Below are 22,720 nucleotides of genomic sequence, written 5' to 3'. Positions count from 1 at the left end.
GCTACATAAATATCAGTTTCCTCTGAAGTCTTTTATTCCTAGAACAGATTTGGCATGGGCAATAACAATGCCAACATCTGAGAACCCGTCTCTGGAGAAATATATCAAAAGGCACGGTCCAGCTATAGGCTTCTCGGGGATGAACCCTTGTCTGTGTGGATTTCCACTGAATGTGGATGCAAGTGTCCAGTGGCCTAATGGCATAAGACAGTTCATTTCCCATAGTTATTTAGTCATAAGTTCTGTACCCCCACTGCAAGGGTAATTTTTATGATGTGGACACCTGCAACAGGACTGATAGGGAAACTAATTCTTCTTATTCCCACTCCTAATCACTGCTGATTTAGTCTGTATATAAATTCTGAGGTGAAAACGTTAGTGTCTCTTACTGATCCCCTGAGCCATCTGGTACCACAACTGATATTGTTTTTTAAACTGTGTTTTATTCTGTTAGCACATCTATTTTTAAATGTTAAATCTTATCCTTTTATTTGTGTCTCTGTTTCTTTTTCAGCATCATCTTCCTGTGACTGGAGGCAGCAGACAGGAGAACTTCCCTACATCAATGCACTGCCAATGGTAAATACAATTTTAACCGCCTACAAAAAAGTGGTATGATTCTTTCTTCCAGTACCATTGTAAGTCAATCTTATACTGTAAATAATGTTTTTGAAAGTCTTAGGCCATGTCTCCACTACAAAATTATAACAACCTAACTTGCGTCAGCATACAGCCACTGCAGTTATTAATCACTTGTTTGGGTGCAGTATTTGGCTCCTTGTGCCGGAGGTGCGCGTGCTCAGCAGGAACACTTGTATAGATTGTATTGTCAGTGTGGGGAATTGTGGGACAGCTCCTGAAAGCCAGTAACAGTTGACGTAAGCAACGCAGTGTGTACACTGACAATGTCGACCTAATTACATCAACTGTGATGCTACGCCGCTCGGGGAGGTGGTGTTACTAAATCGGTGTAGAGAGGTTCTTACATTGGCGGGAGCCAAATTTAAGTGAAGACGCTTCTGCAGCTAGGTTGATGCTAGGCATCTTCTGTCCGTCCTAGCCCTGTAGTGTAGACCAGGTCTTACTTTTAGCATGCAAGTAGAATTTTCTGCCGCAAAAACCAAAGCTTTATACCAGTTTACAAAGGAATTTACAAGTATTTCCAGATTTAATCCTGTGGGCAAATATAGCAACATATTTTGTTTTCAACAAATAGTGTAATTTGATAACCTTTTATTAGTACCTTCACCCTGTTGGTAACTTTCTGTTTCTTCTTCTGACCAAGGGCATGGGCAAGTGGTTGTTTTGGCTAGATATTCTACTACCCCCAGTAGCATACTTTTGAAAGTTCATTTCAATACTAACAGCTTCTCTTGTTAAAAAGCTATTGTTTCAACACATTTGCCAGCATAAAACTAGTGAAGTTACTCTTTGCTCACAGAAATAGGCAAGGCTGATGTCATCTTTTCTCACTCCCTCCGTGTAATGTTAATAAGCATTGTAGATTATTGCAAGTTTAACTTTGCAGACTGTTTTTAAGTTACTGTTGCTTTTGTAGTGGTTGAGCAGATCAAGAGCAGAAGTGAGGACTGGGGGAGAAAGTCACAGAAGTGAGGACCAGGGAAAGGGTTTCAAATTATTGCCTCTACCTCTGATCAGCTCCATGTGTGATTGCTTTCCTTGTAATTTTGATGTCCTCTTTTGTCACAATGCAGCAGTTTTAAAATCATAACCTGCAGCTCTAACCTGAAAAGTGACAAATATGCTTGGTTCACAAATAAAAAAGATTTTTTTAACTGAGAACCCTGAAAATTCCCCCTGGGTTCTGAGAGTTGAACTGGGTTCTTCACTTTGTATAATCATGAGTATTAAAAGATATGCAAATCAATTACGGCCTTAGTTAAAGTTTCACAACCTCACTGCCTTCATCTTGTGCTCTGAGTAACACCAAAAAAGGCAGTGGGTTTGTATGGATGTAACTGATTTGTCCTGATATTGAATTTAGTAAAAAACTCTGTTGATAATGCATAAGACGGAAAAGCTGTATTGGCTGGACAAGACAACCAGGAGTGAAACATAATGCAATATTACCTTGTCATTAAAGAGAGCAAATATAACTCAGAGAAACACCTCTGTGCAGAGGACTTACACCTGGGGTGGGCAAAATATGGCCCGCGGGCCGGATCCGGCCCGTCTAACATTTCTGTCTGGCCCGCCAGGCTCTTTGACTGCCACCTTGCGATCTCCGGGCCACTAAAAGTTTCGCGGCGCAGCAGGTTGCTCTGGCAGGCCGCGGCAACACGCCGCTCCTGGAAGTGGCCGGCTGCTGTTGGCGTGTCTCTACGTGCCCCTGGCTGGGGGGGAGGTGGCTCTGCGCGCTGCCCCCGCCCCCAGCACCATCCTCACAGCTCCTATTGGCCGGAAACCGGCCAATGGGAACTGAAGGGGGCGGTGCTTGCGAGCGTGGGCAGTGCACGGAGGCCCGCTGCCCCTCCTCCCCCCCCCCAAGGGGGGCGCGCAGAGACGTGCCAGCAGCAGCCGTCCGCAGTCGCTTCTGAGAGCGGCATGGGGCCACAGCATGCAGGGAGCCTGCCTGAGCTCTGCTGCGCCAATGGCTGGGAGCTACCTGTGGTAAGCACCTCCTGGCCAGAGCCCGCACCTCGCACCCCCCCCGCACACCCTAACCTCCTGCCCCAGGTCAGAACCCCCTCCTGCACCCGAACTCCCTCTTGCGCCCAAACTCCCTCCCAGACCTTGCATCCCCTCCATTAATATAGTAGAAATGTGCAGCCCATGGTGACTTATCAAAATTCGTGGAGTGTTCCCCCTACAAAAATTATTGCCTACTCCTGACCTACGCAAACTCTATGCACCACTTAAGTCTCAGCTAAACCCTTAAAATGGGGTATGGATGTTTCATAGGCAATATGCTGGCCCAGTCACTTTTCAGGGTAGAATGGCACTCACTGTCCAGAAGCGTGAGGCTAGCTGTACCCTCAGACCTTTCTATTCGCTCCAAAATTTTATTGCTAATCTCAACTGCTTTCCACCAGAAAACAATACTACTTTTTTTTATTTAAGAACATCTTTTTAGCCAAGATTTGAAATACAGTTCTGTTATTGCATCTCTTAAATACATGACTCATTCCATATTAAGCTAGTCTTAATACCTCATTAAATTTTAAAATACTGAGAAGATCTGTATTTGAAATCTTGTTGCATTCTGTCCTAATTTTCCCTCCCCACAAAGTATATCGAACGCAGAATTGTACAGTCTCAAGGGCATGCTATTTGGTTCAGTAATAATAAAAGATACTTAACTGCTACGTGGAGCATCAAGAAATGGTCTTCAGTACTTTCATAAGAGCTGCTCTCACTACAGAGATGGGACATATTTTACTATCCCAACTTTTTCAGAACAGTTACTTATCTTTTAATTAGAATTATACTGAAATATACTAATACAGTTAAGAGACAGGTAAGACAAGTTTTCCATCTTACCAAAGGTAAGTATTACTATATGAGTTGTTTTTCTCTTGTGGACTCTGTAGATAAAATGGTGACAGTAGGTGACCTGAAAACAATTTTTGTTTTTCCCCCAAACACCTCTGTCTTGGGTTATGGATACAGGGTTCAATTCTGCAAGGTACTAAGTGCCAAACACTCAGTCCAGCAAAGCACTTAAGCTAAAGTACATCTCTAATGTTCAGCATGTGACTAGTCACATTGAAGTTAATGGCACTACTCAGATATTTATAGTAATGCACAAGCTTAAGTATGTGGCTTGATCGGGATCCTTATGCTCAGTACCTTTGTAGGATTGAGTCCCAAGTATGTCTGATCCTTCTATTTACGGATCCAGCAACACTTGTGGGGTTTTTTTTTTCCATTGTGTTTTTTTTTTTTTGTAGTGTCAGTGGTCTTTCAAGATTCTCAGTCAGAAACAAGAGTGTAAAACACAAAAATCTCATAATTTCTCTAATTTGTGCCTTTCTAATTTAAACCTGATTCGATGTACACTCTGTGCAAAAGTAAGTAACTATGTTAACAGCATGTACATAAGTAAGCTAAAATGCATTTTCCTTTTTAAGGAAAACTCTTGAAATTGAATTAATGGACATTACATCATTTTACAGTATTTTACTGTAGCGAAGCAAAAATTGCTGTAGTCTTCAGATATATACTCCCTATTCAACTGTAATGTTGCTGAGAACCTCCAGAGAAAACAATGAAGGAGGTGGCTCAATTTAACAAATAATTCCCACTAAGTGAAGGGCGTTGAGTCTGTATTACTACTTACCCTAGGAGCCTGAAACTTCACAGCCCCCCCTTTGAGGAAGGGAAGCAGGTACATATTTACTCAAGGTCTCACATAGTTCGTGAATGTGTCAAGAACAAAATTCAGGACTCCTAGTCCCCTCTCTAATCACTAGATCATATGGGTTTGTCAATATAAGATCATAATAAACTAACTTCTCTTTTTTGCTATTTAATAGGGTAACCATCTTACTTGAGAAAGGATATGCAGTGTTCAAAGTGCATCTTGACTTTAAATTAAACATTTGGTATAGTTCCAGATTACATTCTCATAGGGAAATTGGAGAACTATAAAGAATTATAATTGTGTAAGGTGTTTGCAATTAGCTTTATAAAAATCAAATACCAAAGGTAATTAGTAATAGTTCTCTTTGAATTTGGGAGGTCTTGAATGAGATTCCATAGGAGTTTGTTGTTAGTACCACCAATAAACATAAGAATGATTACTTATTAATATTTCCATTGGGTGGAGTGGAGAGTATACTAATCAAATCTGAAGCCAGTATGAAGGCAACATAAGTACTTGGGAGACTATAACTGAAATACAGCATGACCCTGATAAAATGGAGAAATAGTCTAAAAGTCAATAAAATGAGAGTCGGTGATTCACAAAGGAAGGAATAATCAAACTGAAAAATATAAAATGGGCGAATGCAGCAGGCCATAAATAAGCTGGAGTTTATTGTAGATGATCAACTGAATGAGTCAACAATGTGATGTGTTGCATAAAGGGCAAATGCTATGCTGGGTTTTATTAATAGAAATATCCTATGTAAAACAAATCAAGAAATTTATTCTGCTTCAGTTGCCACAGGTTATGCTTCAGTGGGACAATCTGTTTATTTATTTCTTCAAGTGATGGTCCCTATGTATTCCACTGAGGGTTATGTGCATGCACTGTGTTCCTGGAGCCGGAGCTTTTAAAAGTAGTAGCTTCCATCGGTCCTTGCATTGCCTTGTGGTTTCACTTGAGGCGGTAAAGGGTGGGATGGAGTGACTGCATCTTCAATTTCTTCTCACCACCACATCATCCGAGTTGGAGCTTCCACCTTTCTCTCATCCTTGGTGATGCACTTTCCAAATTTTCCAGAAAAACTGTTTCTATTCTTGTATGTAGCTGTCTGTACTGCTTTGGGGAAGCCCATGTCGTATCCAGGTGCAGTATCTGCCCCTCCTTCCCTGCCCCTACCCAGGAAGGCCAGGGCCTACACCTTAAGAAGCACCTCATGGAGGTTGCCATGGGGCTACTGTTGGATCCTGGATGAAGACCAGCCCCCTTCTCTCTTCCCCCTGCCCCCCCGGTACATCAGCCTGAGCAGTCCAGGAGTGCACCCCCCTCCACAGAGTCCCAGTTGGGTTCTGCAGGTACCAGTGCTATGGACCCCACACTGGGGCCTAGCCATGAACCACAGAAGCATGCGTGTAAGCATGGCAGTAAGTCTTCTTCCAGATCCAAGAAAGACTCTGCATCGTCCATGAGTTCTAGCCATGGAGGAGGGGCGCATTCCAAGGCCACAATAGTGAAAAGAAATCACATAGTTTGCCAGATCTGCTGGTCCCAGTTCCTGAACCGTGCACCCCTTCTGCATCGGCTCCGCTGGCACAGTGAGACTCGTCAGTCCCAAGGCAGCCCCCTTACCGGCCCTGGTTCCTTCTGTGGACCGGGTGCCGTTAATGCCGGGGAGAATCGGATGTGCTCAGGGGCCTCATGAATCGTTTGCCCTGGAATGGTTGATGTCTCCACTTGTTCCAGTCCATTCACCTGCTAAGAGGGCCCCTTCTTCTATGTTGGATTTGCTGCCCTCTGGTTGTGTTCCTACAGCACACCCCATTCCATCGGCCCCATCAGTGCCCCCATTCGTACAGGACTTCGGTTCCTCCGAGTCTGAGGATTCGGATACTACAAATGGTCCGCCGCTTCCATTCTGAAGGCATGACTAACAGAGGGTTCAGACACCACCGTGACAGTACCCTCTCTTGCCTCAGCCCAGGAGCCACTGGTACCCGGCTCCATGGGCAGAGCTGCAGCAACAGCAGGATCAACCAGGTTGGCTATATTGGAGCTTGTGGCCCATATATTCATCTTCAGAACCGTCTTGCTCAACCTGGAAGGAATCCCCTGTCTCACCACCCCATCCTTCATTGAGTAGATGTTTGGAACTGGGATCGGATGATGCGCCAGTCAGCTCGACTCCATCGGTACTGACGGATCCAGAGAGATTTCCCTTGTCATCCCTCGATGTGGCTGTGTCATCGACCCCCTCTTCTCTACTGGACGACTATCGTCAATTTCAGGAGCTGCTCAGGAGACTTGCTAAGGCTCTTCAGATTCCATTGGAGGAAGTGCAAGACAGTCAGCACCAACTACTAGATATCTTGCATGCATCAATACCAGCCAGAGTGGCCCTACCAATCAAAAACGGCATTCTCCAACCAGCACACACCATGTGGCATGGCCCGGCCATGTGTGCCGCCACCCAAAGGTGATGGTAAAGAGGTACTATGTCGTCTTCCCTCACCCCCCCCCCCCCCGCCCAAAGAGTCTGAGTTTCTGTTCTCCCATCCTCTGCCTGGTGAGCCAGGCTGCTACGGAGTGGGGCAGGCAACAGCATCCACGCTCCACCCCCTCTGACAAGGAGGTTAGACCTTATGGGTAGAAAGGTCTTTTCCTCAGTCAGCCTCCAGTTCTGTATCTTAAACTACATAGCACCGATGGCCAAGTATGATTTTTTTTTTTAAACTATGGGCAGATGGTGGATTTTGCAGATAAACTACCTCAGCAGGATCGTGCCTGCTTCTAAACTATTTTGTAGGAGGGCAAGGTGGTCTCTAGGACATACTTCAGGCCACGGTTTATTCTGCAGACATGTCCTCACGTACAGTGGTGACTGGAATAGTCATGAGGAGGGAATCCTGGTTATATTCCTCAGGCTTCTCTAGAGAAGTACAGAGCACAGTTGAGGACCTCCCTTTTGATGAATCACAGCTCTTCAACGAGAAGATCATAGAACTGGAATGGACCTTGAGAGGTCATCTAGTCCAGTCCCCTGCACTCAAGGCCGGACTAAGTATTAATCACTTAGTCACTGAAAGACTGTAGAGCCACCCTGCGACCCCATGGCGCATATATATATATATATATATATATAATATATGCCAGTGCTGAAATGAAAATTTTATCGCCCGTTGCCTACATAATGCTATAGAACTCCCCAGTGCTACCACCACCAAGCCTACGAACCTCCACAGAAGTGCCTGAAGGTCCACAGGTCTCGTCCACCGGTGCAGCCCTCTGCGCAGCATACCCAATCTTTGCGTAAGCAATATTTCTGAGTGCATCTAGAGAGCCGTCAACCACTTTATATCCCAACGCAGTTGCCAACCACCCCCTTTGGGGGCCGTCACAAACTTTCTACCTGCATGGAGCACGATAACAATGGATGAGTGGGTCCTGGATGTCATTTGACATGGCTATACGATTGAGTTTGACACTACCTCCTCCATGCCCTGAGCCTGTTTCAAGGATCACTCTCAAAACAATATGCAATAGGAGAAGTGGAAAAAAGGTCTTGGAAGGGGCATCTTATGCAAGGATCCATTACAGAACCTTCCCTCAATCCCTATGTAATGTACAAATTCCACAGGACCCTCCCTTGGCCTCTTCACATGCTGCAAGATCTGAAGGAGAAGGAACATAATATGAAGCTTCACACATGGGCAGGCCTTTGACCATGCATGGAGGGTTGAAGGAGGATGTATTGGTTTTATTTTCCTAAATGCTGGGGACTTTATCTTTCAAAAGTTAGGGGAACACTGCGTACTGAAATCCTCAGCTCCTAGTTGGGCAATCCACCAGGTGTCCAAGATGCTGGTTTTTGGTGTCCTTAGTGTCTGTGTTGTATGCTGTCAGGGGACTGATTCTGCGGAGAATGCTTTTATATGAGCCTTGGAAAGATAAAGATTCCATCAGCGCCTTTGGGCACAGAAAATAGAATTGGGTGAGACTCACACGTGCTTGTATCGGCAGTGCCAATAAATTAGTCCACTTGTGTTAGTTGTTGGCTCAGCAGACATGAGATGGGATTTTAGTACTGTTGAAACCTCCATTTTAAAGGACTGATTTACTCTTTTATGTTGTGTGTGGTTTTAAAACAGAGAGTGTATTTTTTTGTGGGACTCTAGGTTTTTCAGTTTGTCACTCTGAACTCTAGAACAATGAAAATTTCTAGGGGACTGTATGGTCAAAGTGATTGATGCATTTTATAACTCTCTCTCACCAACATCAGTAAATTCAGAATTTTGGTGGATGATTCTGCATTGTGAATCTGGATTTTCTGCGTTCATGGTGGTGTAGGAATTGAGGCTTCGGTGGTCTGGCCTAGCTGTCACAGCTGGGCTGCAGTCTGCACTTCAGGGTCGGTAGTTATTGAGCAGGAGTTGGAGGAACCGCAAGAGCCAGGTTCAGTAAGCGAGAGTCGGGGTCTGAGTCAGGCCGAAAGACTTCACACTTCGTATGTCCGTACAACGTTGGTATTCTATGTTGACTGCACTAAGTTGTTCAGCGCCTCTCCCACGCCCTTTGTAGTCTATGCCAAGAGAGTCAAAGGCAAACCATTGATAGCTCAACATATCTCACGCTGTATCTCTGACTGTATCAAATTCTGTTAAGATCTTGCAAAAGTCTCTCTTCCACTGAAAATAACTTCTCACTTCCCCAGGGCTCGGTGCATTTCCTCAGCTTTTCTGAGCAACGTTCCCATAACAGATATTTGCAGAGACCAGCATGGTTGTCTGTATGTAACTTTCGGGACGATGTTAACTTTGGCAAGTCAGTATTGCAGTCTCTGTCCAGATATCCCGCAGTCCCACCACCTGTAAGGGAACTGCTACAGAATTCCCTGCAGTGGAATGTATATGTGCACAATCACTCAAAGGAGAAAAAAATGGTTACTTACCTACATTCTTTGAGATGTGTCGTGCACATATATGTTCCATGACCTTCCCAACTTCCCTGATACTTTGGTCAATAATTTCACAAGTGGCGAGAAGGAATGGAGAGGGAGGCAGCAGACATGCTCCGTTAATGGCCTCGGTTCAATGCACGAGGAGAGCAGGGACACGTGGTACTGTTGGCAGAAGTCTCTGGCTCGAGTGCATTGGTTCACATACTCCTGCGGTGGACTGTATATGTGCACAGCACATCTCAAAGCACAACAGTTACTGTAGATAACTTTTTTTTTTTTTCCTTAGCTTTCTCTTAAGGATCCTTCAGGTCACTGTGGGCGCTAAGCATGTGTTGCAGATGACTAACAGCAGAGATGCGAGTAGGAGCACTATAAGAAATAACATTGAAAGACAAAGGCCCTCATCCTTCAAATACTTGCACATTTGGTTAACTTTAAACACATGAATAATTCCGTTGAAGTAAACAAGCACCATTCGTGCTTAAAGTTAATCGTGCTTTAAAGTGTTGACAGGATTGAGGCTTAAAATTGATCCTGAAATTCATTATTAAGCCAGTTTGCTTTCACAGTTTATGGAATATAACTAGAAAAGTATTTGTTTCCAAAAGTTTGGAACAAAGTAAACTCAGTGACAAAATAATATTTTAGAAGTATCAATCTATTTCTTTTATGAACCAGAATGTGGTAGCCCAAGAAGCCACTGGAAAAGTGGCAAAATACAATAAAATAATCTGGCACAGAATATGAAATTTAACTAGTAATCGATAAAAATTCTGTCAGAGAAATTTCTTGACTTAAACTAGGACCCTAGACTCTACATTTTAAAAAATTAAGTAAAATGTTTATCTAAGGCGCAGTAAAGCGCTGGCCTAGAAATCCATAACACATACGTTACATGTATATGATTGGGAGTAGAGGAGTAAGAGAATCAACCTTCTACCTTTGACTAATATGCTGCTTCAGTTGGCATTTTATAGCACGTTATTATAGCATTGGCAATTATGAAATACAGTGGGGTATTGCATTTACTAGTACAAGAAGTTTTGTTTAAATAAAGAACATAAGTGGTAGATTAGGGTTAAATTAAAAAAATGAGCAGAGAATTGTGGCAGGTGAATTTAGATCACAATGTAAATATACTTTTCTACTTAAAAAAAAAAAAAAAAAAAAAAAGTGCGCATGAAACTGAAACGAGGTTTTACCAGTGATGTAGCCATATTCTGCAAGGGAACCTCAGTCAAGTTTTTCTAATCCATCTTTGATCAAGTTATGAAAAGTCATTTCACGACTTGGTTTTCACTAGAACTTGGGGTTTTTGTTACTTAAGACACATTTCTGCTCCCTCTGAAGTCAATGGGAGTTATTATGGGATAAGGATAATTGGTTGTGAAGATGTAATATTTTTTGTCAGATTGGTAATGGTTGAGCAGTTATAGCATATATGGACTAAGGACTCTAGGACATCATTATAGGACTGGCATGAATTGGTAACAGATAATCAATTGGTATGTAGATTTAATAGGACCTATGAAAATACTCTCTCCCCCTATTTTGAGGATTAATTTGAAATACCATTCATCCCATAATGGTTTGATGGCCTTTTTAAAAGGTTTCTATGTGCCAGTATGGAAGGCTGCTTGGGCAGTGTAAGTTTTGATTTTGGCAGGAACTAAAAATTCAAGTATACTGCTGCATCCTGATCGCTTTATGGAAGGTTTTGTTGTGCCGATATCAAGTTAAATGAATTGGGAGAATCTGTTTATAGGTATGTGTAAGAAGTTACTTGTTAACCCATTACTGAGCAAACAGTCAAGGAAGACTGTTCCCCAAAAGGGACAGAGCAGAGAGAGAAGCCACATGCTTCCTGCCACGAGTTTAAGTTCACTATGGACGGAATTAAATGAAAGTGAAGCCACCGTGCTTATGAACAAAATGTAGTCACCATTTCTTCTCACAGTGCCATTTGTTGAAGTAGTTCCTCTGCCCAATCTCAAAGTATTCTACAATTTAGAAATGGGATTTGACTAAGAATTCTCAGAAAAATCATAATAAAAAAAAATCTAAAGAGCTAGAGTATTTTAGCCTCTGGCAGGTAACCCATGCAGTGGGATCACAGGGGTGGAAAGCACTGGGTCAAGAACAGAACTGGTGGAACATTATCTGTAATAGAAAAGAGAAAACGAGAACCATTGTTAGTCTGTTCCTATTGCTCCTGCCATTCCTGATGCCTAAATTGTGTATATATGACTGAACCTCCGTAGGGAGGTTGTGGAATCTCCATCATTGAGGATTTTTAAGACCAGGTTAGACAAATACCTGTTAGGGATGGTCTAGATAATACTTAGTCCTGCCATGAGTGCAGGGGGCTAGACTAGATGACCTCTCGAGGTCCCTTCCAGTCCTATGATTCTATGAAAAGAGGCTGTTTCTACTTCCAGGAGTTTTCTTGTGATGTGGCTTCTTCCCTTTATTTTCGTCTCTTTTTTTCACTGTTGTTTCATTCTCTTCTCTCCCTTCCACCAGGTTCTGTCTCGTTACTCTCCCTTCATGTGTTTCTCTTTCGCTTTACTACTGTTTAAACTAGTAATAGTTCAAAGGTCTAATACTAGTAGTACAACTAGCATTAGATTATATCTCCCGTAATCATGTACCCATCTGTCCTATGAGGAGGGGAATTTTAAATGCCTACAATGTTGGTTCAATGCCATATGCCCATGGTAAAGCCCTATCAACTGAAATGACCCCTGTTCCTCTTGTGAATGATTAGACAAGTGTGTTAGAAATTTAGTGCCAAATATAACCTGACAGATGGCTAACTTTTTGTGGCATACTCAAACAAACAAAAAAAATAAGCCTAAACTGGAAGCTAAACACATGTGATGGGGGAAAAGTCCAGAGGAAACCTGATGATCACCATCTCTCTGTGTCCTGGTATTTAAGGGATGCACACATATTAAGCAGCATGCTAATCGCTTTGCAACCTAAATCTTCAATGTGGCACACATCTGCAGCCAGGTCTTGGTCCTGCTGTTGTTGAAGTCAAATGCAAAGCTCCCGTTCCATTATGTAGGTTCTGGATTTCAGTGAACACCCCCCTGTAGAGCAACAGGAAGTAGATTGCTATAGGCCTTGGTGAAATGCTATTCAGTATGAACATTTTTATTAAGTCACTAGATTTTGAGAGCCTCCAGCCCCAGCAGGACAAGGGCTTTGTTCTTGAGCACCAAAATATGGATGCCTGATCTTGCAGCCCTTACCTACTTGAGAAGTCTCCATGTCTCCATTGTGGCTGCTTATGTGAATTAAAGGCTACAGCACTGGGCCCTGGATGAGCACAACCTTATTTGAAAATGGATGTCATGCATTTTCTCTTTAACCTGGTTTTGTGTGCACATACTGAGCTCTGGTTTTGGCAGCACTGTGCTATATTGGATTGTCCACATACAGAACTGTTCAGAAGAAAGGAGAATCTGAAGCCTATAATATAGTTCTTCTAATTCAGGTTCTGATCTTAATCCCAGGTTTAGTACTCACCCAGAGGAACAGTCTCTGACTTCAGTACTTGCAAGAATGGGGGCTACTCACATCAAGAAGTCCCCCATGGTTTGGAATTTCTGTCCTCACAAAAAGAACACCCAGGGTACAAAACATTTAAAAACTCCTATAGGCAGGAGGGCTCTGCAGGTCTTCTTAACACATGATTTAACATGTTTGCACACATGTTCATGTGTAATCATATCTGACAACTATGTCATAAAACAGTTAAAAACAATAGCAGGAACAGAGCCCAAGTTCCTATTATGGATAGAAGAAAGAGAATTTATATGAAAAGTCTGAATCTGGCAATTAGGCATAGCAGAGTTTGTAAAACTAACGTAGGCGGTTTCATCATTTATTTTTGTTTTCCTTGTTGGAAAAATTGTTGCTCTTTCTGTGAATTACTCGCTTTACCTCAAATGCAGTATTAAAATGAAAAGAGACACATCTAGTGGAGGTGTGGGTGTGCGTGGTTGTGAAGAAAACAGCTTTAAATTTGTGTTAATTAATGATCTTGAAATAAAATAGAAATTAGAAATAGTTAAGAAATGAGAGGAAGAGAAATCGGCTGTTAAGCAGTTTCTGTTTTCATGAATAAAAATATAAAAGTATCAAGTACATACATAAATTAGGTGGAAAAATAGATGGTCAAAAGTTTAAAGCAACGAAAACACAAGCTTACGGTCACAAGATCAAATGAGGCATTAGTTCCTTTTCCTCCCTTTTGGTGCAGTTCACCAGAAGTTCAAGTAATTCAACTGTACAATTCAACTAGATCAGAAAACCGAGCCAGAAAACCTGATTACTAACCACATATACAGAAAAATAATCAAATGAACTTAACGCTTAATGTCAACTTTCCTGTTAAAAGACAATTGTATATGTTGGAATTTCATCTTCGTTACATAGAGCCCTGTTTTGCATATAAAACTCGCTTACAATAGCCACTATCCCAACAATTGAGAATTTATTCTACTAATGAGCAATCATACTGGATTTTAAACAACAAATACTTGAGAAACAGGGTCTTTTCTGGGGATTGAGGGTTGGAAAGGAGCTGGTGACCGGAGTTATAGCTAAGGGCAGCAGATCTCCATGAAATAATCTGTTGCTAATATAAATCGAAAGACAAATGTATTTTGTGTCAAATGGGTGACAGTGTTAATTATTATTTGTTTATAGTATCGCTCATGGGGTGCAAGGTGCTTTCCAGACATTTAAGAAGGGTTAGTCCCTGCTTCAACATGCTTTCAGTGTGGTACAAACTGGGCATTTCTACAGAATTCATGTCCTCTGCAGTAACTGGTTGGATTATGTGAATCGTCTCTTGACAATGCAATCAGCTTAGAAGAGCTTTTCTAATAGCAAAAAAGCAAACAGAAAATGTGTACTGATCATGATAGCGACATTAAGATTGCAGGTCATCTTCATTATAATGCCCTGTTTTTGCATGCATGTAACTTTCTCAAAAATAATCCTTTCGGGCTGGATCTTTCTATGTTTGGGCTCAGTCAGGATGTTGTTTCTGCCATTGCAGTCATGAGGTGCTTGATCCAAACCCATCAAAGTTAATGGACAGATTCCCAGTCTTTCATATCAGGCCCTGTGTGTTCCTCTTTCTTCTGCCCGTCAGGCTGAGTGCCAGTTTGGATAGAGAAGATATGAAGCCCAGACTGTTTAATTCTGAATCATCCCCGCTTTGCTGCACAGTTGTTTCTTGCTTCCCTGCAGCAGGTTCCTGCTGGCTGAAGTTTCTCTACTCCAGGGATCGGCAACCTTTGGCATGCAGCCCGCCCTGGCGGGCTGGGCCAGTTTGTTTACCTGCCGCATCCACAGGTTCGGTTGATCGCGGCTCCTACTGGCCGCAGTTCGCCGCTTCAGGCCAATGGGGGTGGCGGGAAGCGGCGTGGGCCGAGGGATGTGCTGGCTGCCGCTTCCCGCTGTCCCCATTGGCCTGGAGCGGCGAACCGCGGCCAGTGGGAGCCGAGATCGGCCAAACCTGCGGACGCGGCAGGTAAACAAACTGGCCCGGCCCGCTCGGGTGCTTATCCTGGTGGGCCGTATGCCAAAGGTTGCCGATCCCTGCTCTACTCTATCCACCTTATTGTAGCCTAGATAAACCCAGCTCTGCCTCTCTTCTGCTCCAACCTGTCACAGCTTCCAGAGTGGGTCCAGACTTCACAGTGTATTCCAGCCATTGTTTCTCCACAGCCTGCCCCACACTCACTTCAGCTGGCTGGCAGTGAGTGCACTAGTGGGCTGGAACTAGGGGAATGCAGCACAGTTCCCTGTCCAGGCTTGCAGCTGGCCCTGCAGCTGCCTCCAAGTCAGGGGCGGCAGAAGGGGGTCACAGAGGAGGATTCATAATCGAGACAGAGGTGTCTTTGTCCCCATCCGTCAGCTGTTCCTCTCAGTAAGGAATGCTCTTGCATCCAGGGGACCAAAGCCTGACTGAGCAAGATCTCTTTAGCCTTGGTTCTTCCTCCTGGTGGGGAATGCATTTTCATAACCTCCCCGCCTCTTTTCCAAGAAGCAGTTTAAATGGGGCTCCCTTCCCTTTGCATCTGCAGCTCCATCCTCTGTCCTCTCCAGAGACTTGCTAGGGTACTCAGGAGATAAGAAGAAATTTCTCATAGCCAGCCAGGGTCATACAGACCTCCCACCCGAGGGAAGGGTTTAGCCTCCACCCCCAAATCCCTAGCCACCCTTCTCTGTCCCTACACTCTTGTGTAATAACTAGGGCTGTCCATTAATTGCAGTTAACTCATGCAATTAACTTAAAAAAAAATTAATTGCGATTAATCGCAGTTTTAATCGCACTATTAAACGATAGAATACCAACTAAAAATTATTAAATATTTTTGGATTTTTTTCTATATTTCCAAATATATTGATTTTTATTACAACACAGAATACAAAATGTATACTGCTCACTTTATATTATTTTTATTACACATATTTGCACTGTAAAAATAAGATATTTTTCAGTTCACCTCATACAAGTACTGTAGTGCAATCTCTTTATCGTGAAAATGCAACTTACAAATGTAGATTTGTTTCGTTACATAACTGCAGTCAAAAACAAAACAATGCAAAACTTAGAGCCTACAAGTCCACTCGGTCCTACTTCTTGTTCAGCCAGTCGCCAAGACAAATAAGTTTGTTTACATTTACAGGAGATAATGCTTCCCACTTCTTATTTACAATGTCACCAGAAAGTGAGAACAGGTGTGTAGTGGGGCGGCTGCCCCACTCCCTGAATTTGGGCTGCAGCAGGCCAGTGGGCCTGCGCAGACAGGGAGCCAATCAGGGAAGGCCTTATAGGGAGCCAATCAGGGCCCAGATTGGAGGGAGCCAATCAGGGCCAGGCTCAGCCCTATAAGAAGGCTGCTCAGGACAGGAGCAGGCAGTCTGTCCCAGGCTGTCGACAGGGGAAGGTCTGTCTACAGGCTGGGAGACTAGCACCCGGGACAGCGCAGTGCTGGGCAGGCCCGGGGGAGCAGAGGGTACCTCCAGCCCAGAGTCTGTCAGGCTGCAGGCCCTGAAGGGAAGGGCCTAGCCGGTGCGAGGGGCCGAAGGGGAAGCGGCCCAGGGACGTGGACAGACGGAGGGAGAGAAGGAGGGCAGGATGGCTGCCACTAGAGGGTCCCTGGGTTGGGACCCAGAGTAGTGGGCGGGCCTGGGTCCCCCCCTTTTCCCCTTGCCTTGCACCCGGCCGACGGAGCGGCCATCTAGAGCTGTACCAACCCCCTGCCAAGAGGGGTGTGACTTTGATGGTGCAGTAGACCACATCGGCCAGGACGCAGAGAGGCAGCTGATTGATTTCCCCCACCTCCCCGGAAGGGGGTGAGGATGGACTAAGGGGCACTGCCAGAGGGCAGTGGCTCGAAGAGGATGTCGCGAGCTTGGGAGCAACGCGGGTCCGGTCACGCCAACCGAGGGCGAGACGACAGATGGGACACCACCAGGAGGGGGCGCTCCACTGGACAGAGCTAATTCCCGAGACAACCAGTAGGAGGCGCCGCTGTGGTGAGTCCCAACCCTGTTACAAGGTGTTTGCATGGCACTTTCGTAGCTGGCATTGCAAGGTATTTACGTGCCAGATATGCTAAACATTCGTCTGCCCCTTCATGCTTCAGCCACCATTTCAGAGGACATGCTTCCATGCTGATGACGCTTGTTAAAAAAACAATGCGTTAATTAAATTTGTGACTGAACTCCTTGGGGGAGAATTGTATGTCTCCGGCTCTGTTTTACTTGCATTCTGCCATGTATTTCATGTTATAGTAGTCTCAGATGATGACTCAGCACATGTCGTTCATTTTTAAGAACACTTTCGCTGCAGATTTGATAAAACACAAAGAAGGTATCAATGTGAGATTTCTAAAGATAGCTACAGCACTCGACCCCAGGTTTAAGAATCTGAAGTGCCTTCCAAAATCCAAGAGGGATGAGGCGTGGCGCATGCTTTCAGAAGTCTTAAAAGAGCAATACTCCGATGCAGAAACTACAGAACCCGAACCACCAAAAAAGAAAATCAACCTTCTGCTGGTGGCATCTGACTCAGATTATGAAAATGAACATGTGTTGATCCGCACTGCTTTGGATTGTTGTCGAGCAGAACCTGTCATCAGCATGGACGCATGTCCTCTGGAGTGGTGGATGAAGCATGAAGGGACATATGAATCTTTAGCGCATCTGGCATGTAAATATCTTGTGACGCCGGCTGCAGCAGTGCCATGTGAACGCCTGTTCTCACTTTCAGGTGACATTGTGAACAAGGAGCAAGCCAGCATTATCTCCTGCAAATGTAAACAAATTTGTTTGTCTGAGTGATTGACTGAACAAGAAATAGGACTGAGTGGACTTGTAGGCTCTAAAGTTTTACATGGTTTTCTTTTTGAATGCAGTTATTTTTTGTACATAATTCAACATTTGTAAGCTCAATTTTCGTGATATAGAGATTGCACTACAATACTTGTATTAGATGAATTGAAAAATACTATTTATTTTGTTTTTTACAGTGCAAATATTTGTAATCAAAAATAAATCTAAAGTGAGCACTGTACACTTTGCAATCTGTGTTGTAATTGAAATCAATATATTTGAAAATGTAGAAAACACCCCAAAATATTTAAATAAATGGTATTCTATTCTTGCTTAACAATACGATCAATTGCGATTAATTTTTTAAATCATCATGATTAAATGTTTTAATCATTGTGATTAACTTTTTTAATCCCTTGACAGCCCTAGTAATAACACTATTTGGATGCTCCTGCGTGGTGCAGCTTTCTGGCTGAAGTTGGCAGTCCAGGGTAAAGCCTCATCTTCCGTTTCTTGTAGTTTTCTGAAAAGGTTTTAACTGAGGAATAACTATTTTTTCACATACTGGAATACAATGTAATACTCCTGGGGGAATTCTGCGCTATTGCGCAATGCAGAATTTTGCGCATGCTGAATTTCCTTTCCCCCACTGGAATAGGCTGCAGTACAGATGCTCCCTGGGTTACGCAAACCCGACTTATGAAAATCCGCACTTATGGAAAAAGTTCCGTAAGTTCTGTAAACTTTTTTTTTTGCGTAATTGTCCGGTATACGTTCCCGACTTGTGCAAAATTTGACTTACGCAAGGCTTTCCGGAACGTAACGCTTGCGTACGTCGGGGAGCGTCTGTAGTGCTAGCTGCCATTAGGGGCCACTGGCAGAGCCCAGCTCGTACCTAGAAAACACTGCTGAGGGTTAGGTAGAGCGAGCTAGAGGGTTCCTGGCAGCTGCAGTTCCCAGTATGCCCCGAGGGAAGAAGATGGTAGCACACAGGAAACTCCGTGCAAGCCTGGGATTGAGCATCAGGCTTTCTCTCCCTCTGGATCCCTAGGCTCTGGGGTGGGGAGGAGAGGGCGTGTTGGTGTCTGGACGTGGGGAGGGGGGAGAGCATGGATGGGCTCTGGGGGGGGGAGGGGTGTGGGTATCTGGCTCCCTGGTTCTGGGGTGGGCGGGGCAGAGAAACAGGAACTGGGTTGTCTTTAATTCTCTACTCCCGGGGGAATTTTTGTGTGTGTCTGTACTGTTACAGACATACTTGCTGACAGGTATTTTTTAAATAAATTACCAAAATAATTGAAATTGACATTAATATGTAGTGTTATTTTGACAAAATTTGCAGAATTTTGCAGAAATTTTAATTTTTTGGCGCAGAATGCCCCCAGGAGTAAATGGAATGGTGCTATTTTGCAACAAATCCCAATATATATATAAATTTAACATTCTGCTACCGACATGCTCAGTGCTTGCACTTTTTCATAATTATTGGTAAGTTTTCAGCAATATTGAGTTATTTATATATCAGTGGGTTTTTTTTTTTGTGTGCCATTAAAGTTAATTTTGTAATTTAAGGGAGCTATATGTGTGTATTGGAACTGCAGTATAAAGAGTATTTTCTTTTGTTTATGTACACCTACAGATATGTTACCTGGTATAGTTGTGTTCTGAAAATCAGTTTTGCCAAGGTGTTCCTATTAAGTTTTTATTTCATAAAAATAACATATATACATGTTCATATTTGCTTTATTACAAGTCATTTTATATATAGCTGTTTAATTTTAGTTCCTTATATGGGCGGATATAACATTTTATCAATAAGGTTTCACCTAGGAGTATAATCTTCTCTTTTATGCTGTTTAATCATAACATGTTTATTTGTGGCTATTTTTTAAACAGCACTGATTTTAGAGATGGGACCGAATCATGAAATTGGTATCCAGAATCCAGTTCAGATCCATGATTTCCCTAAAATGCAAGGCTGATGGGGTTCAGATCCAGTAGTACTTTTTGAACCCTCTTTCAGTTTAACTATACCTTTTTGACTTCATGTGTAAAACAGAAATGAGGGAATTCTTCACAAACCTAATTTCTTCATCAGTTTATGAATTTCTCAGTGCCTTAGCATATTAAGGCCAAATTCTGAAATCACATATGCTTGTGAGTAATGGGAGTAGTCCCTTTGAATAAAGGCCTATTCCCAAGCCAAATAAAGCCAGTGAGAGTGTATGTGAATCAGTGCTTGCTGGAGAGACTCTAATTGTATGTAAAATTTTTGATAGCTTTATAGTTAGTTATGAATAAATCACAGCAGATTTAATATTTTTCTCATATGTCACATAATTTAAATGTGGCCCTGTATATTTGCCACTGTGTTAGTATTTTATTATTCTGTTTCACAATAGTATGCATGAAGTATATGGCTTAATTCTGTTTACTGTGTATTTTTATGTAAATTGTTTTTTTTCCATGTTAACTGCACATGGATCATTACTTCAATGAACATTACCTCAGTATATTCATTAGATTGTCTCCTTTTCTTGTGTTTGTACACCACCCAGCACAATCCTGTAGTAAACATTTATATTACTGAATGGGTCTTTTGAGATGTACCAGAATATAATTGTTTACTACTGTTATTGCTAACTGTTATGTCATACTGTAGAAAAATAGCATTGCAGGTGTATTGTATTTAAGCAATACTATGTGATCAGTTTATTAAAGATCATATTGTAATGCAATATATACATATAATGTAAGAGGCCGAGATGAGCTTGCATTTGCTGATGTTTATGAGCCAAATTGCATAACTTTAGCATTGTGTTAACATGGGTTCTTCTCAGACTGTGTTCCACTGTAAGCACGCACATGTGTGAGATCAGATTGTTTCTGAATGGCAGCATACATGAGGGTCACACATGTGCCCTGTGACTCCTTGTGCTCCCTTATGGGGGCACAAAGGGTGGAGCATCTGTGGCCCTTCCTCAGTTCCCTCTTACTTCCCATGGTAGCAAGATAGACGCTTTTGAGTGTCCAGCCCTCTAGTTCTTCACTTTGGTTAAATTCTTTCAAACACTTCATAAAACTTTCAAAATCCTTCTGATTTTCTGACATATGTCTACTGTGAACAATATTGACTCACCTGGACTGAATATTTACGGTCAACCCTCCTGTGTACTCCCTCTACAGATCTCCCTGTATTAGGCTTTTCAATAGGACAGGTACAAAACCTGTAGGTGTCAAGCTCTGCCCCTCCTGAGATAGACTAATTCCATTGAAAGATGGACACGGCAGATGCCTTTCCTGCTTAGGAGAATCCCAGATACTGAGCATATGCTCAGTGAGCCTGTCATTTTCCACAAGAACTGGCAAGTCACAAAAGACGCAGTTGAAGGTTCGTCTCCTCTCGTAATCTGTGACGGCTTCTTCAGATCCCGAGGAGATGAACTCTAGAGTCCCGATAGCAGTTAGGCCAGCTTCTTCCCATAACCTCTCTAGTAGACAAGCGACAGCAAAGACCAGCCTGCAGAGGATGGCCCTGAGATCAGACCTGCTTGTGACGGGTTGGATCACAGAAACCCCCTTGGGAGCTGCCACCCGATGTGCAAAGACTACCCCGTTCCTGTTTTCCCTGCCAGCTCAGGACTCCAGCACCCTGTCTTGCTGGGTTAGACACTCCCGTCTGCTCCAACACAGATCCAAGGTCTGAATCACTTGTCCCAGAGCTGCAAGTTTACCTGAAAACAGCTCACAGAAGTGTGCTTGTCTTTAGCACTCAGATGTCCAACTCCCAATGGGGTCTAAACCCAGATAAATCCGTTTTACCCTGTATAAAGCTTATGCAGAGTAAACTCATAAATTGTTCGCCCTCTATAACACTGATAGAGAGATATGCACAGTTGTTTGCTCCCCCAGGTATTAATACATACTCTGAGTAAATTACTAAATAAAAAGTGATTTTATTAAATACAGAAAATAGGATTTAAGTGGTTCCAAGTAGTAACAGACAGAACAAAATAAGTCACCAAGCAAAATAAAATAAAATGCGCAAATCTATGTCTAATCAAGCTAAATACAGATAATCTCACCCTCAGAGATGCTTCAGTAAGTTTTTCTCAGACTGGACACCTTCCAGGCCTGGGCACAATTCTTTCCCCTGGTACAGCTCTTGTTCCAGCCTGGGTGATAGCTAGGGGATTCTTCATGATGGCTCCTCTCCCCCTCTATTCTCTTCCACCCCTTTATATATCTTTTGCAGAAGGTGGGAACCCTTTGTCCCTCTGGGTTTCCTCCCCCCCCCCCCCACTGGAAAAGCACCAGGTTAAAGATGGATTCCAGTTCAGGTGACATGATCACATGTCACTGCAAGACTTCATTGCCCACTTGCCAGCACACACATATACAGGAAGACTAACAGGTAAACACAGCCATCTGCAGACAATGGTCCTTGTTAATGGGAGTCATCAAGATTCCAAACCATCATTAATGGCCCACACTTTACATAATTACAATAGGCCCTCAGAGTTATATTTCATATTTCTAGTTTTAGATACAAGAGTGGTACATTTATACAAATTGGATGATCACACTCAGTAGATTATAAGCTTTGTAATGATACCTTACAAGAGACCATTTGCATGAAGCATATTCCAGTTACATTATATTCACTTCTTATTATGTTTTTATAAAACCATATAGACTGCACAACGTCACACTGGTATCCGCATAGATGCTGATGCCACCCACATCGAAACCAACGGTAACATCTCAGGTATTCATGTCTGGCACCAAGAGTGGCTGCTCCAACAGAAGCAATGACTCCAGTTGGAGAAGTGTCTTACCACATGGACAGGCCACCTAAAGCCTCAGAGGATAAAGCCATCAAGTTGTACACATAATTGAAGAAGAAAACAAGTTTACTTTCCCTATAGTAACAGGTTCTTCAAGATGTTATAGTCAGTGCAGATACCATGATCTGCCCTCCATTCCCCACCCCCACCCCCCTTTTGGAGTCCCCAGCAACATGGGCTTTGGTTTGTGAGGGAACTGGGGGACGGTTGTGGCAGACACAGATAAACTTG

General features: G+C 43.1%; 1 protein-coding gene across 5 annotated transcripts in view; it reads left to right on the top strand.

Moving 5' to 3' along the window:
• Positions 1-22,720, top strand: part of TBL1XR1 (TBL1X/Y related 1) — a 164,782-nt gene that overhangs the window by 64,650 nt on the left and 77,412 nt on the right. For all 5 annotated transcript variants that reach the window (XM_065410347.1, XM_065410343.1, XM_065410346.1 and 2 more), the window contains one exon: positions 515-579. The gene's annotated coding sequence lies outside the window, so the exon portion shown is untranslated. The remainder of the gene's footprint in view (positions 1-514; positions 580-22,720) is intronic.

Source organism: Emys orbicularis, chromosome 9, assembly GCF_028017835.1.
Source record: "Emys orbicularis isolate rEmyOrb1 chromosome 9, rEmyOrb1.hap1, whole genome shotgun sequence".
In the NCBI taxonomy this organism is placed as follows: domain Eukaryota; kingdom Metazoa; phylum Chordata; order Testudines; family Emydidae; genus Emys; species Emys orbicularis.
The sequence above is the reverse complement of the archived record's forward strand: the minus strand, read 5'-3'. Positions and strand labels throughout refer to the sequence as shown.